Genomic DNA, 13,116 nt, shown 5'->3' on the forward strand with positions numbered 1-13,116 from the left:
TAATTTTCTTTTTTTGGGTTCTCTTCTCTGACAGCATCCATTCTTCTTGGTGAGGCCATGAAAACCTTCACCTTGGGGCGCCTGGGTGGCGCAGTCGGTTAAGCGTCGACTTCAGCCAGGTCACGATCTCGCGGTCGGTGAGTTCGAGCCCCGCGTCGGGCTCTGGGCTGATGGCTCAGAGCCTGGAGCCTGTTTCCGATTCTGTGTCTCCCTCTCTCTCTGCCCCTCCCCCGTTCATGCTCTGTCTCTCTCTGTCCCCAAAATAAATTAAAAAAAAAAAAAAAAAAACAACCTTCACCTCATTTTCTTTTGATCGGGTTCCCTGCTTTTATGGGCTTTGGCAGAGGGCGACTGAAATCTAGTTACCGTTATTCACGTGGCTATTGTTTTAAAAGGCAAACAGATAGGCTCCGAACCCTATTATGTGCCATCGATGTCCCCTCCAGCCTCGGGTCTGCTGGAATGTGCTCCGTCACCCCGACAGGATGGCTTCCTATTAGTATTTTACCAGCTGCCGCTCTGAGTCTAATCCTCTTACCCCAGGACTCGGTCTAGCCACTAGCTGCAGCTCGAGAACACGGCGTGGTAACTGTGTACTTAAGAGCCTGTGTTCTTGGCCCTTGATTGCAAACCCGGAAAGAAACCAAATAAGGATCAACTCATAAAATGAAATGCACAAATTAGATTTTGTTCTTCCCAAGGCCCAGCCCCCAGGATTACAGTGACAGCTGCCGCAGATGGAGGGAAGCACGGAGATTTCAGGCCCTGGGGCACAGCTCGGGCTTGGCCACAAGTGCGATGGTCAGGAACCCGGGAAGGAGGTCTGCTTGGAGGGGTCGTGCCCTGAGCTAAAGCTACATGGGGGTGTTTGGAGAGCTCTAAAGTGTCTCTCTTGTCCAATTCTCTCCAAATACCCCTGGAGGAAAACTCCAATGTGTGGTTTTCTACCCTGTACTTGTTTCTGGAAACTGTGGTTCAATTCCCATGTGCCCATGTGAGGCAGCCCACCTTCCTATCACAGCAGTCAGAAATCAAAGTAGTGAACACTGTGGCCAGGAGGCACAGGCAACATGGTGGGATGGGCTTGAGAGACAGCTTCTGGAGTCCTGGCAGGATTCTGGGTTTTGATCTGGGCGCTGATAACTTAGGGATACTCAGTTTGTGCAAATCCAGAAAGCTGTACATTTATAATAAGAACACTTTTCTTTATGTATATATTCTATGTATGTTTATTACTTACTCTTCAATAAAGCATATTAAAAATTGACATCAGTTATATTGTCTCTCTGGAGTCACAGAGCCCTTTGAGAATCTGATAAATGACGTGAACCTTCTCCCCAGGAAAACTCACAAACACCGCAAATTTTGCATCTACGGTCCCCGCCTTCCAGGGGTCTCTGCTTCCTCCCTCATGTCTCCGCAATTTCTGAATCACAGCCACTGCTCCTGCAGACAGGCTGGCCCACCTCTGGCTTCTGTTGTCCCTAACCCATCTCAGGCACCACTGTTTCATCATGAAAAGGTTTCTGCTCAAAAACTTACACTGCCTTCTCTTGACTAACTGGAACAAATAAAAACATCTTATCCCAGATTTGTAGAATCTCCATCAGCTGCCCTTTCTCACCTACCTAACCCCAACTCATACTCTCCTCCAACTGTACCCTTGCAATTTCAGTGACTGCAACATGTCAATTCATTCCTGCCTTTGAACATTCTACTTTTCTCAGCCAGAAATCTCCTTTTGTTAGGCTTGCAAAATACTACAACCACAATCCTCCTTCCCCAAGAACCCTTTCTCGACTACATCTGCAAAGATGTCTCCCTCCTTTGAATTCTAAGCACTTTTCTCTCTCTGATTTCATTACATGGTTCTGTATCATTCATTCATGTGTTCTGTAGAGAGTACCTGTTATTCTGTTTCAACTCCATTAGTTTTCTATTGCTGCCATGACTAATTACCACAAACTCAGTGACTTAAAATAACACATATTTATCTTAGTTCCGTAGGTCAGAAGTTCAAAATGAGTGCCAGTGGGCTAAAGTCAAGGTGTTGGGATGGCTGTGTTCCTTTCTGGTGGCTGTAGAGGAGAATCTACTTCCTTACCATTTCCAGCTTCTAGAAGATGTCTACGTTCCACAGTGCAAAGCCCCTTCCTCTGTCTTCAAGCCAGCAACAGTGAGCTGAGCTGTTCTCACATGTCATCACTCTGACTTCCTCTTCTGCCTCTTCTGTCTTCCCCTTTCAAGAAACCTCATGATTACATTAGGCATTCCCAAATAATCCAGGATAATCTCCTTATTCTGAGGTCAGATGATTAGCAAACTCAATTCCATCCACAACCTAAATTCTTATTTGCTACGTAAAGTAACATATTCATAGGTTCCAGGAATTATAATGTGGACATTCAGGGCGGGTGGGGGGGGGGGATTATCTTGCTCCACCACAAATTCCATGGCATTTTTTTCTCTATACCTGATTTTATTACTTGGCTCTGTATAATTTATTCATTTTATTCACCCACTCCATTCATTTTATAGTGAACATGTACTGTTTTGTGGTCCAGTATCCATTGCCCCACTTCTAATACAGTATCCCAAATTTTCCCTTGGGAATCACTGCCTGTCACTGTTGGTCCACCAGCTCCAGGACAGGAAACCTCTACCCAACTCCACCCCTGGCCAGAGTCGTTCTTTTGACTATTTTATTTTATTTTATTTTTAATATGAAATTTATTGTCAAATTGGTTTCCATACAACACCCGGTGCTCATCCCAACAGATGCCCTCCTCAATGCCTATCACCCACTCTTCCCTCCTTCCCACCCCCCATCAACCCTCATGGTTTTTTTTTTACTATTTTATTTTATTTTATTTTTTATATGAAATTTATTGTCAAATTCTTTCAGAAACATGTGACCCAGTAAGAATCAGCGAAATGATTAGTGCAACTAGTGGGAAAGAAGAACATGTTCTTTGCCACTAACATAATAGGAAAAATGAGAATCTGGAGGTACCCGGGAATGCCATAGAAAGCCTGAAAATGAAATGGATGCCTGAAAACAGAGCCAACTTTTAAGAAGGCAGAGCTGAGAGATGAAAAGAAACTGAATATTACAGCCATCATTTAAGCCCCTGGATCAAGCCACACCTGAAGTCAAACCAACTTCTGGGCTTTTCAGTTACGAGGTCTGTAAGTTTCTTTTTTGGATTAAACCTGGTTAGATTGGAGTGTTCTGTCGCTTATAACGGAAAGAGTTCTAAGTGAAACACATTCCTTCACTTCTTTATTCAGCAAGTTCCCACTGCACACCTACTTTTTGTTATGCATTAGAAATTGCAACATAATATTGCTATCATGATGAAGATTATGGAAGTGTTCAGCATAGACAGGTGATCTAAACAATGGGGACAGGCAGGGTGACCTGTGGCTCAGTGGTTAAGTGTCCAACTTCAGCTCAGGCCATGATCTCAGAGTTCACGAGTTTGAGTCCCGTGTCAAGCTCTCTGCTGTCAGTGCAGAGCCTGCTTCAGATCCTTTGTCTCCCTCTCTCTCTGCCCCTGCCCTGCATGCTCGCTCTCTCTTCTCAAAAATAAACAAACATAAAAAAAATAATTAAATAAAGAATGGGGACAGGGAAGCAACTAAGCCGATATAGTGTAATGAATAGGAATTTTCCAGGCTGAGGTTGGGAGAGGTGATAATAAATTGTGTTTCAGACTGAAGGAAAAATATGTGCAAAGGCTAGGAAGCAAGGGACTCTCTTCTTGTTTTCCAAGTGTAAGTCTTGCCTCTACAACCAGATCATAACTCCTCAGTGTCTGTCTAGATTCAAGGTGGCATTATAATTATAGTCATAACAATAACTGTAATATCATCATAACAACAAAGAATAAGAATAGTATCAATAAATGCCAACACTTTCTGAGCCCTTACCATATATCAGCCATTATTCGAAGTATTTATATGTATTATTTAATCTTCAAAGCCAGACTTTGAGGTGTTTCTTATTATCGCCATTTTACACACGGGGACGCTGAGGCAAAGAAAATCTAAGCAACTTGCTGATCATGGCAGATACTTCTGGTTGACTGACCAACAGTCGTGACTTTGTTTTTCCCTGGCTAGCAAAACCTCAGTTTTTGTTCAAAAGATCATGCCCAGTTTTTTTATACCACATATCATTTTTGTACATTCATAAAAATATTAAGGGAAGTAAATTGGTCAAAGTATTCCGAAATCTGCTTTAAAAAAAAAAATGCTTATTTACTTTTGAGAGGGTGGGGGGAGAGAGAAAGAACATGAGTGGGTGAGGGGCACAGAGAGAGGGAGATACACTGTCAGTGCAGAGCTTGATGTGGGACTCGAACTCACGAACCGCAAGATCATGACCAGAGCTGAAGTCAGTTGCTTAACCGAATGAGCCACCCAGGTGCCCCCCTAAATCTGCTTTACGTTGAGAATCTGCACACTTTTCCATCCAGAGTCCTCAGTGCTCAAGTTTTTCCATACATGATTGTCCTCTGTACCACCAAGAACTTTGATGATGTAGTGTTTCTCAAAAGGGTGCCCTTCTGTCATCTCTGGGCTGTGTTCCCAGGAAGCCATCAGCATTCTGCAGGGCTGCTGCATAAGGACAGGCAATGCTTAGCACCAACAACTGCATGACCTACCCAATATGAGAGACGTTAAAAATATATAATGTGTGTGTGTGCACATGTACATGCACACACATCTTAGGTTTAAAAAAAAAGAAGAATTGGGGCACCTGAGTGGCTCGGTGGGTTAAGGTCCGACTCTAGCTCAGGTCATGATCTCGCAGTTCATAAGTTCGAGCCCCACATCGGGCTCTGTGCTAGAGCTCAGAGCCTGGAGCCTGCTTCAAATTCCGTGTCTCGTCTCCCTCTCTAACTGCCCCTCTCCAGCCCACACTCTGTCTCTGTCTCTCTCAAAAATAAACAAACATTTAAAAAATTAAAAATTAAATAAAAATTAGAAAAAGAAGAAGAATAGTAACTTTCTCGTACTATTAAAACACTTTTAGTTTGGGGGCACCTGGTTGGCTCAGTCAGTAGACCATGCCACGCTTGATCATGAGTCCAAGCCCCCCATTGGGTGTGGAGCCTACTTTAAAAAAATTGTTAAAAAACACTTTTAGTTTGGTTTGTGTTATTTGCAGCCAAAAGCTTCTTTTCTGACTGACCAAGGTCACCAGTATAATATGTGGCAGAGCTCAGACTTGAACCCAGGCATGCTGACTCCAAAGAAAGCTACTGTGCTAAACAGCTTTTGTGTTTTAGTTGAAGTGACAGATCTGATGTATTGATAGCAATTCCCCAGAGTGTTGTGTTGAGAGGGATTCTGAAGCCATGGTGTGTTATCTATGACTGCCATGGAACCCTGACTGGTGACTCTTATTGTGCAAGCTACATGTTTACCCTTCTTAGATAATCACCTCAACTCTCAACGTTTTTTCAAAACCATGGATTCCTACAGCTGGAACAGGACCAGCTTCCACCTAAACACTTCAGAACAAATAGGCAGGACTGCCACAAACGGCCATGACTCCAAAGAGTGCTATTCACATAGATTATGGTGTAAATGTCAGCCCCTCGTTTTGTGCAGTACACAACCTACACAATTGTACCTGGAAGCTCTTCAAAGAGTAATTCTTTATTTAAATACCACAAATACAACCTTCATAGCTAATTGCAGTCATTTATTCTGGGATTTTATAACCACTATGAAGGTCAAGTCATTTTAATGTCTAATTAAATTTCTCCTGTTTAAATTAAATTCTCTTCCTGGATGACACAGACTTAAGAATAATACAAAGCATTTAGTCTGACTCTATAGGGGCTCAATATTCATGAAACATAAGTGAACCCTAAAAAGTCCTTCCCACATTTGAAGACAATAATTAAGTCTCTTATTCCCATTAGCTTCTGTAAGCTAAACAAACACAGTTTATTTTACTAGCCATTACCACGGGCCACTTTAATTCAGCATAGCACTTCATCCTCACTATAACCCTATGAAGAAGCCTTGTCATTGTTCCCATTTTACAGATGAAGACCAGAGTAGTTGGGAATACAGTTCCTGCAGTTAGTCAGCCTGGGTCTGTGTGACTTGGGATATGTTCCCTCTGTGCTCCAGGCCCCTCAGCTGTGACATAGAGATAACCACAGACCTGTTTCTCAGGATTGCCCCAGAATTTAGAGTATTTCACATCATGTCATTGCGTAGTAAATAATCGACACTCTTGTGCTGCCACTGTTAGTGTAACTCCAGCATCCCAGCCTGGGAAGGGACTGAGCAGGGAGCTGAGCTCCAGATGTCTTTCTCCTACTCCGCCCTTCTCACTCTATCACAGGTTTGAAAAGGATCTGAGAGACTGTGTCATCACCTCATCATTCTACAGACCAGGGACCTGAGGCCCACTGTGGATCATCATCACCCACTTAGCTATCAGGGAGAATCCGGTACTCAGAATAGTCACTCTTGTCTGCCTACCCTACTGCTTTGAACCTGATCTCATGGGCCCAGTCTTCACCCATCCATTGGGATCAATGGAGAAATCTTAAAAAAAAAAAAAAAATAGCAGCTCATACGGGACAACTTGGAGCCATGTTGTTTCATGGAGCAGTGAGAGATCGTCCCCCAACCACACCAAGCTGATCAAGGATCCAAGGGTCCCCAGGCGTGGCAGGAGCCTGCTCATGCCTGGACACCCCAGGGACCCACAACAACTACAGGGCACCATTTGCTTGCCCTGGGGACTCCTTGTGTGAATTAGTGTGTCCTATTAAAAATGAAATCCAAGATAACAAATTGTCCTAAAAGGCTCAGATGTCTTTAACTGTGGCTTTATCTTCTCCCCCAGGCCCAGTGACTTCTAATGAGTTCCAGCTCACATCCTGGATGAATTATCGTTGGAGGAGTGTGTGCACTCAGTGAAAATAAACGAACAGCGAGACTCATGTTTACTCCTTAATTTACTCTATCCCAAAATAGTTTCCTTTAAAAAAAAAAAAAAAAAAAGAACATTTTCAAATAGAGGAATGAACATTGATTAACCCCTTGTGCTTCGTACAAAAAAAAAAAAAAACAAACAAACCCAAAACCACCACACACACACACACACACACACACACAGCTGAATTTATGACTATTGACTTACAGAGTAATGTGAACTTGAAACATCTGTGACCTTTGACAAGTGTATTCCCATCCTGGGCCTCAGTCTACTCATCTACAGGTAAGGATAAAAACATCTATTTTTACGGCTATCGTGAGGATTCATGTAAATAAACTGGTTCAGCACACAGTAGTAAATGTTAGGTTTTTGCAAAAAGCTAATATTTTATAATGTTATGCAAAGTTGCATGTAAATTTAATTTGGGAAATCCATCCTGTTTTCCCGTTGATTTACATAATGTCAGAGATCCTTCATCTTTTTCCTTCATTCCTCCTGGATGTCCAGCAGACTACAGCTCCTGTTTTTCTGCCTCCCTGCGCCTTCCATCAAAAACTCATGATCTACAAGCTAATTCTTAAATGCCCTAGGGAACTACTCCTTAAAGGAATCCTGTGCAGAGGCAAAGCCGTTGCCTGTAAAGTGAATAATCACCTTTTAATTGATCTGGTTTATGAGGTAGTATATTGAGTTTCTGTAAGTTGAACCCACACTGTGGGGGTCACTCCACGTCGACTCCCTTGGCAACCTCATTTGGTGAGAAAGAAATTAGGTAGAGTTGCTTATACTCCAAGGAAGGGAGACACGAAGCTGCTCCCAGTCCCTTCTCTCTACAGAGCAGTTTTATTTTTGTTTTTGTTCTTATTTTTCCATAATTCCTTCCTCATCCTGCCTGTGGAAGAAGAAACAGCCTCGGGGCAGGGTCACTTGTCACCATGGTGGTGAGGGACAGTTCCGCATGTGAGTGTGTGGATCTGAGAGTGGGTGTTTGAGGCGGGAATGGCACTTCAGAACTGAAGTCTGGGTCTGGGTAGAGACAGAGCCTCTGACAGGAAGAGCCCCTTGTCCCAAACAGCCACCACCTCTCTTCCCAGCACTTCCTGCCTCTCTTCCCTCTTGCCTTCCTCACAGGGTTGCCTTGACCTCAACCTAGAAAAAAAACAGAAGCTGGAGGGACTCTAGTCAAGGGCATCATGACTTCCCCCTCAGCTCTGAGGGGTGAGTCATCTTCTGGTTTCTCCATTGATTAAAAGAGGAAAATGAATATGCATTCCCTCAGGGAAACCGTGAAGTCTACTGATGAAGCCTCAGCCATTATTCATGGGTTTAATATCTACCTTGGTCCTGGCAAGCACTTCAGATTATGAGAAGGCTCTCTGAGGGGGAAGCCAAGAGAAGACTAGAAAAGAAAATATTGGAGGATGTTTTTACCTAAACCCCTCTTGTGGGTATAAAGTTCACAGTCACAATTCTGGTACCACTGTTTCTGCAAGGGGCGAAAAAACTCTTAGCTCTTTCCACAGCAAGATAATGGCATCACTTCTCTGGTGAAAGCTCATCTCTTTGGGGGTAATTTATTCAATTGAATTGAAACTTCTTTCTCTTCCCCTTCATCTTGTCTCCTCCAGGGGGAAGCTAAATTCCCAGAAGGCTTTTTCTTTTTTTTTTTTTCTTTTTTTACATTTATTTATTTTTGAGAAACAGAGTGAGACAAAGCGTGAATGGGGGAGGGGCAGAAAGCGTAGGAGACACAGAATCTGAAGCAGGCTCCAGGCTCCGAGCAAGCGGTCAGCACAGAGCCTGATGCGGGGCTCGAACCCACAAACTGTGAGATCATGACCTGAGCCGAAGTTGCACACTCAACCTACTGAGTCACCCAGGCGCCCCCCAGAAGGCTTTTTCTTAGCCTTCTAGCCTGACGGGAGGGTCCCCTGTTCCAGATATGTCTGTCGTCCTGGTAGGTTTAGGTACCACCCAATGTCCAGGCTGGCCTTCACTGAGGTATATGCCATCCTTCTAGGCCTGGGTGTGGGCTTCTCCCCTTGTCCCACCCGCTTCCAAAGTGTCCACCCCAGATGTAACAGTGGTACAGTAAATACAAGTTGTTTTCCCAATGGCTGAGTGTCTTCTTGGATCTGTGGATCCTGAGAACTGTCCTCTCTGAGCCCCACCTTTGGCCCGTTACTAACGACTCTGCCAGGATGTCCCCTCAAGCCACATCCCAGTGACCCCATAGCAGGCACTAGATTCTGACTTCTTAACTGCATTTCTCTCCCCAATCAAATAGGGTGTAGGGGCATTTTGAGATCTCATCCACATCGGCTAGACCTGAGGGAGACTCAGAGGCAGGGCGCGGGGAAGACAGCACAAGACCCTCTCCACCTAAAAATGCAGCCAGCCACTCCTGCTCTATTGAAGCCACCCCATATTGGCGTGGGGCACCTCAACCAAAAGGTGGTCTCGTCCCAGAATATCGGATCCTGTTTTTAGATCTCCAACCTGCCCTCCTCCTTCGTGGATTCAACACAAAGCAGGAGGTGGGGGAAGTAAAGAATAATTATTCTACTTTCCACCTGTCTCAGAGTGTGGATATAAACCCTCAGAGGATCCAAGGAAAAAACATACGTAAGGCAGTAAGCGCATAGACCCAGAAAATGCTCTATCAGTCTTAAAAAGATAAAGCTATCCCCATTAGCTAGCACAGCCTAATCAACTGTTTAATCAGTCACTTAATTGATTTAATATCTGTGTTCTTGTTATCCATGCCAACAAAGTACCTTATACACAACAAGGGCTCAGAAAGTATTTGCTGAATTCACTCACTTTAAGGGAAGAAATGCAACTGGCTTGAGGACAAATCCTATCCTTTCCACTGGATTGGGAGCTCATGTGGGAACCCCACAGGAACCAGGACATGAGCTGGTTAGGGGCAGTACTTCTGGGGCTTTCCAACCCATGATAGTCCTTCATGTACTTCTTCCTTAATTATTTGTCAAGAGTCCCTCTGCAAGCAAGAGGACAGGTCTACTTTAGGAAATGGTTTTGAAATTGATAGGCTCCAGGTCACGATCTCGCGGTCCGTGAGTTCGAGCCCCGCGTCAGGCTCTGGGCTGATGGCTCAGAGCCTGGAGCCTGTTTCCAATTCTGTGTCTCCCTCTCTCTCTGCCCCTCCCCCGTTCATGCTCTGTCTCTCTCTGTCCCAAAAATAAATAAAAACGTTGAAAAAAAAAAAAAAAAAGAAAAGAAATTGATAGGCTCCAGGAAATCCCCTTGATTCAAAACCTGAAGAAAGTGAGTATTGCTGAACAAGGAGCTCATCCTACCTCAAGGTAGAAAGAAAGACCTTAGGGGAAATGACATGGGACCAAGCAGCCCCTATTCAGCACTATTCCTAGCGCACACAGCAGGGGTTCAATTGATGGAATGAATGACTTCTTGATTTCAGATAGCATTCAAAGCCTCACCTTCCCCTCCCCACCCCCGTCTTGTTCAGGGAGTGACCACAGTGCACATTTACTAGACCACAACCTGGCTATCTTAGCTACATAGACAGAACAGCAAATGCCCAAAAGGGCTTGATTTATTATTGCACACATGTGAATAAATCCCTGGCCTACCACATCCCAGCCCTCCTAGCAACTGGAACCAAAGCTGGCTACTTCAGAACGCCCTATAATCTATTCAGTGTGGGCACCTACGATGTGTAAGAACAGTAATGAGAGCTTTGAGGCAGTGATGTAGGAATAAAATATAATTTCTGCCTTATAAGTTGGGAGGAAAAAGTAAACACACAAATGCAGACTTAGTTACACCAGGAAATTTATGTTAAATTACAACTGAGTGATATAATCATTTTGTGCTACAGGTTTGCAAAAGAGCAGATGATATCTGAGAGGTGATCAGAAGAGGTGAGGGAAGACTTTCTGGAGAAGCTGAGATTGCATGAGTCATGAGGCATGAGTTATGGTCGGGGGAGCACTAGGACAGTGAGGAGACTGAGTGTCCATTGGCCACCTCACCAGGGGATCCTCAGAGAAGACATTGGGGAGAGCGTCGACTGATAACAACAGTTACCACATGTCAGGCATTGGACTGAGCTTGACATGAATAAGCTCAGGGAATCTTCTTAACAACTCTGAGACAGTGTGTTAGAAACTGCTGGGGTCTCCCCTTCTTCCTTCTTTTTTTTTTTTATTTTTACTTATTTTTATTTTTTTTTAATTTTTTTTTCAATGTTTATTTATTTTTGGGACAGAGAGAGACAGAGCATGAACGGGGGAGGGGCAGAGAGAGAGGGAGACACAGAATCGGAAACAGGCTCCAGGCTCTGAGCCATCAGCCCAGAGCCTGACGCGGGGCTCGAACTCATGGACCGCGAGATCGTGACCTGGCTGAAGTCGGACGCTTAACCGACTGTGCCACCCAGGCGCCCCTTCCCTTCTTCCTTCTTCACAGAACCTCGGTTTTGTTCCAGGCAACACTGTGTTCAGTTAAAATACTCAGAATCCCAGCTTCCTTTGCAGGTGTCGTTGGTCATCCTGGCATAGTTGTGGCCAATGAAGTGTAAGATGGAGTCACTTAGTGGGACTCTCCAGAAAGCTCTTCAAAGGGAGACAAATGCAACATGCTCATGACTTAGCCACCTTGTGGCCCTGGGTGCTTGGGTAGCAAGACAGAGGAAGCCTGGGTCCCTGATGAGTCCCATGAACAATGGCACCAATACAGGATTACCCACCCCTGAACTGCTTGTTAACGTGAGAAAAACACACTCTTCCTTGGTTAAGCCACTACCATTCGATCTCTGTTATTTGCAGCAGAACACTATCTTAACACACACAGGTAATGTTAATATCCTGTAGACAGACTAAGAAACCAGGTTCAAAAGTGTCACTGCTTTGAAGTAGTAAATGTAACATTCAAATCCAGACCAATGCAGAACGAGGCTGGTTGACTCCAAAACTGCACTGAGAATGTATGAAACTCCAGAATCCCATTAAAAAACCAGGTAAAGAAAGGAAGCAATCTTTAGCAATTTCTTAGTTTCTCGTGTAGCCCTTATCGCAGTGTACCTTTTATCGGCTGCTGGGAAGTGTCTCTGTCTCCCAGTACATTGCTTTGAAATCTCCTGGAAGGCAGGACCAGGACATAATCATGCCGGTAGCAAGCCCTTCTCCCTGCCTCCCTCAATGCTTAGCTCCGGCTGAGTAAACACCCCCACCAAAATGTGGGTTGGGTTGAGTTTGTTGAAAAACACTCAGGATAATAACTGCTCATGAGAAAGTGCATCTTTTTGTGAACAGATGCATATGGTTGTGCTGGTACCTACTTGAGGGAGTGTTTCACATTGTGTATTACATGTGTGTGCATGCGCACAACCCCGTGTCTGCATGTCTGAGAAAAGGAGCCAGGAATATTTCCTCATCACTGTCACATCCATCCTCCACCCCCTTCCCGCTCCTACAGCCCCACAGTGACAGCACCAATGATTATATTAGTGATAACTAAACTTTTGTGCAGGACCTGAAAATTTAATTTCCTTGTGGGAAGACGTAGAGAACCAAGCTTATTCAGGGCGAAGAGCTCATGAACTTTCTCAGAAAGGAAGAGAGAATACCAGATACAGTCATTGGTCTTTAGATTTTCTTGAAAAATATAAAGGCACCAGTTCATTTTTGAACGGCCCCTTTGGACGCAGCTTCAGATCCTTTTTTCTCTATCCCCACCCCACATCAGAGTGGAAAGGAAGAGATGAGTGGCCCTTGAGAAACAGCTAATTCATTCCAATTTATTCCATGAGTGTGAATTTCTTTTTTCCATCATTTAAGAAAGTACAATTCCATCAATTTTTCTTTTCCTTCTCAAATTGCTTGGATGGTCAGGATCCTGGTGATATTTAATGAGTGTTCATCATGTAGCAGGCGCTGGAGTTAAGTGTTTGCGTGCTTTAACTCTTTTAACCCTCCCATTTCGAGGATTAAGAAACTGAAACACAGAGAAGATAAGTAACTTGCCTAAGGTCACACAGCTAAGAAGTGACAGCCCTGGGATTCAAACCCCAAAAGTGCAGCTGTAAAGCCCAAGATGGTTTATGGCCACATCACGGTACAGCCTGGTCAGTCTGGAATTCTCCTCTGGGTGTCTGA

General features: G+C 44.2%; 1 long non-coding RNA gene across 4 annotated transcripts in view; it reads right to left on the reverse strand.

Annotated features, from left to right (window-relative positions):
- Positions 1-1,381: 1,381 nt before the first annotated feature.
- LOC123611405 overlaps positions 1,382-13,116 on the reverse strand; it is a 97,704-nt gene continuing 85,969 nt past the window's right edge. For 3 of the 4 annotated variants that reach the window (XR_006718647.1, XR_006718649.1, XR_006718646.1), the window contains one exon: positions 12,739-12,955. This is a non-coding gene — a long non-coding RNA (uncharacterized LOC123611405). Of the gene's footprint in view, positions 2,240-12,738; positions 12,956-13,116 lie in introns of those variants that run through there. The other variant, XR_006718654.1, reaches the window with a different exon arrangement.

The sequence above is a fragment of the Leopardus geoffroyi genome, chromosome A1 (genome assembly GCF_018350155.1).
Source record: "Leopardus geoffroyi isolate Oge1 chromosome A1, O.geoffroyi_Oge1_pat1.0, whole genome shotgun sequence".
Taxonomy (NCBI): Eukaryota; Metazoa; Chordata; class Mammalia; order Carnivora; family Felidae; genus Leopardus; species Leopardus geoffroyi.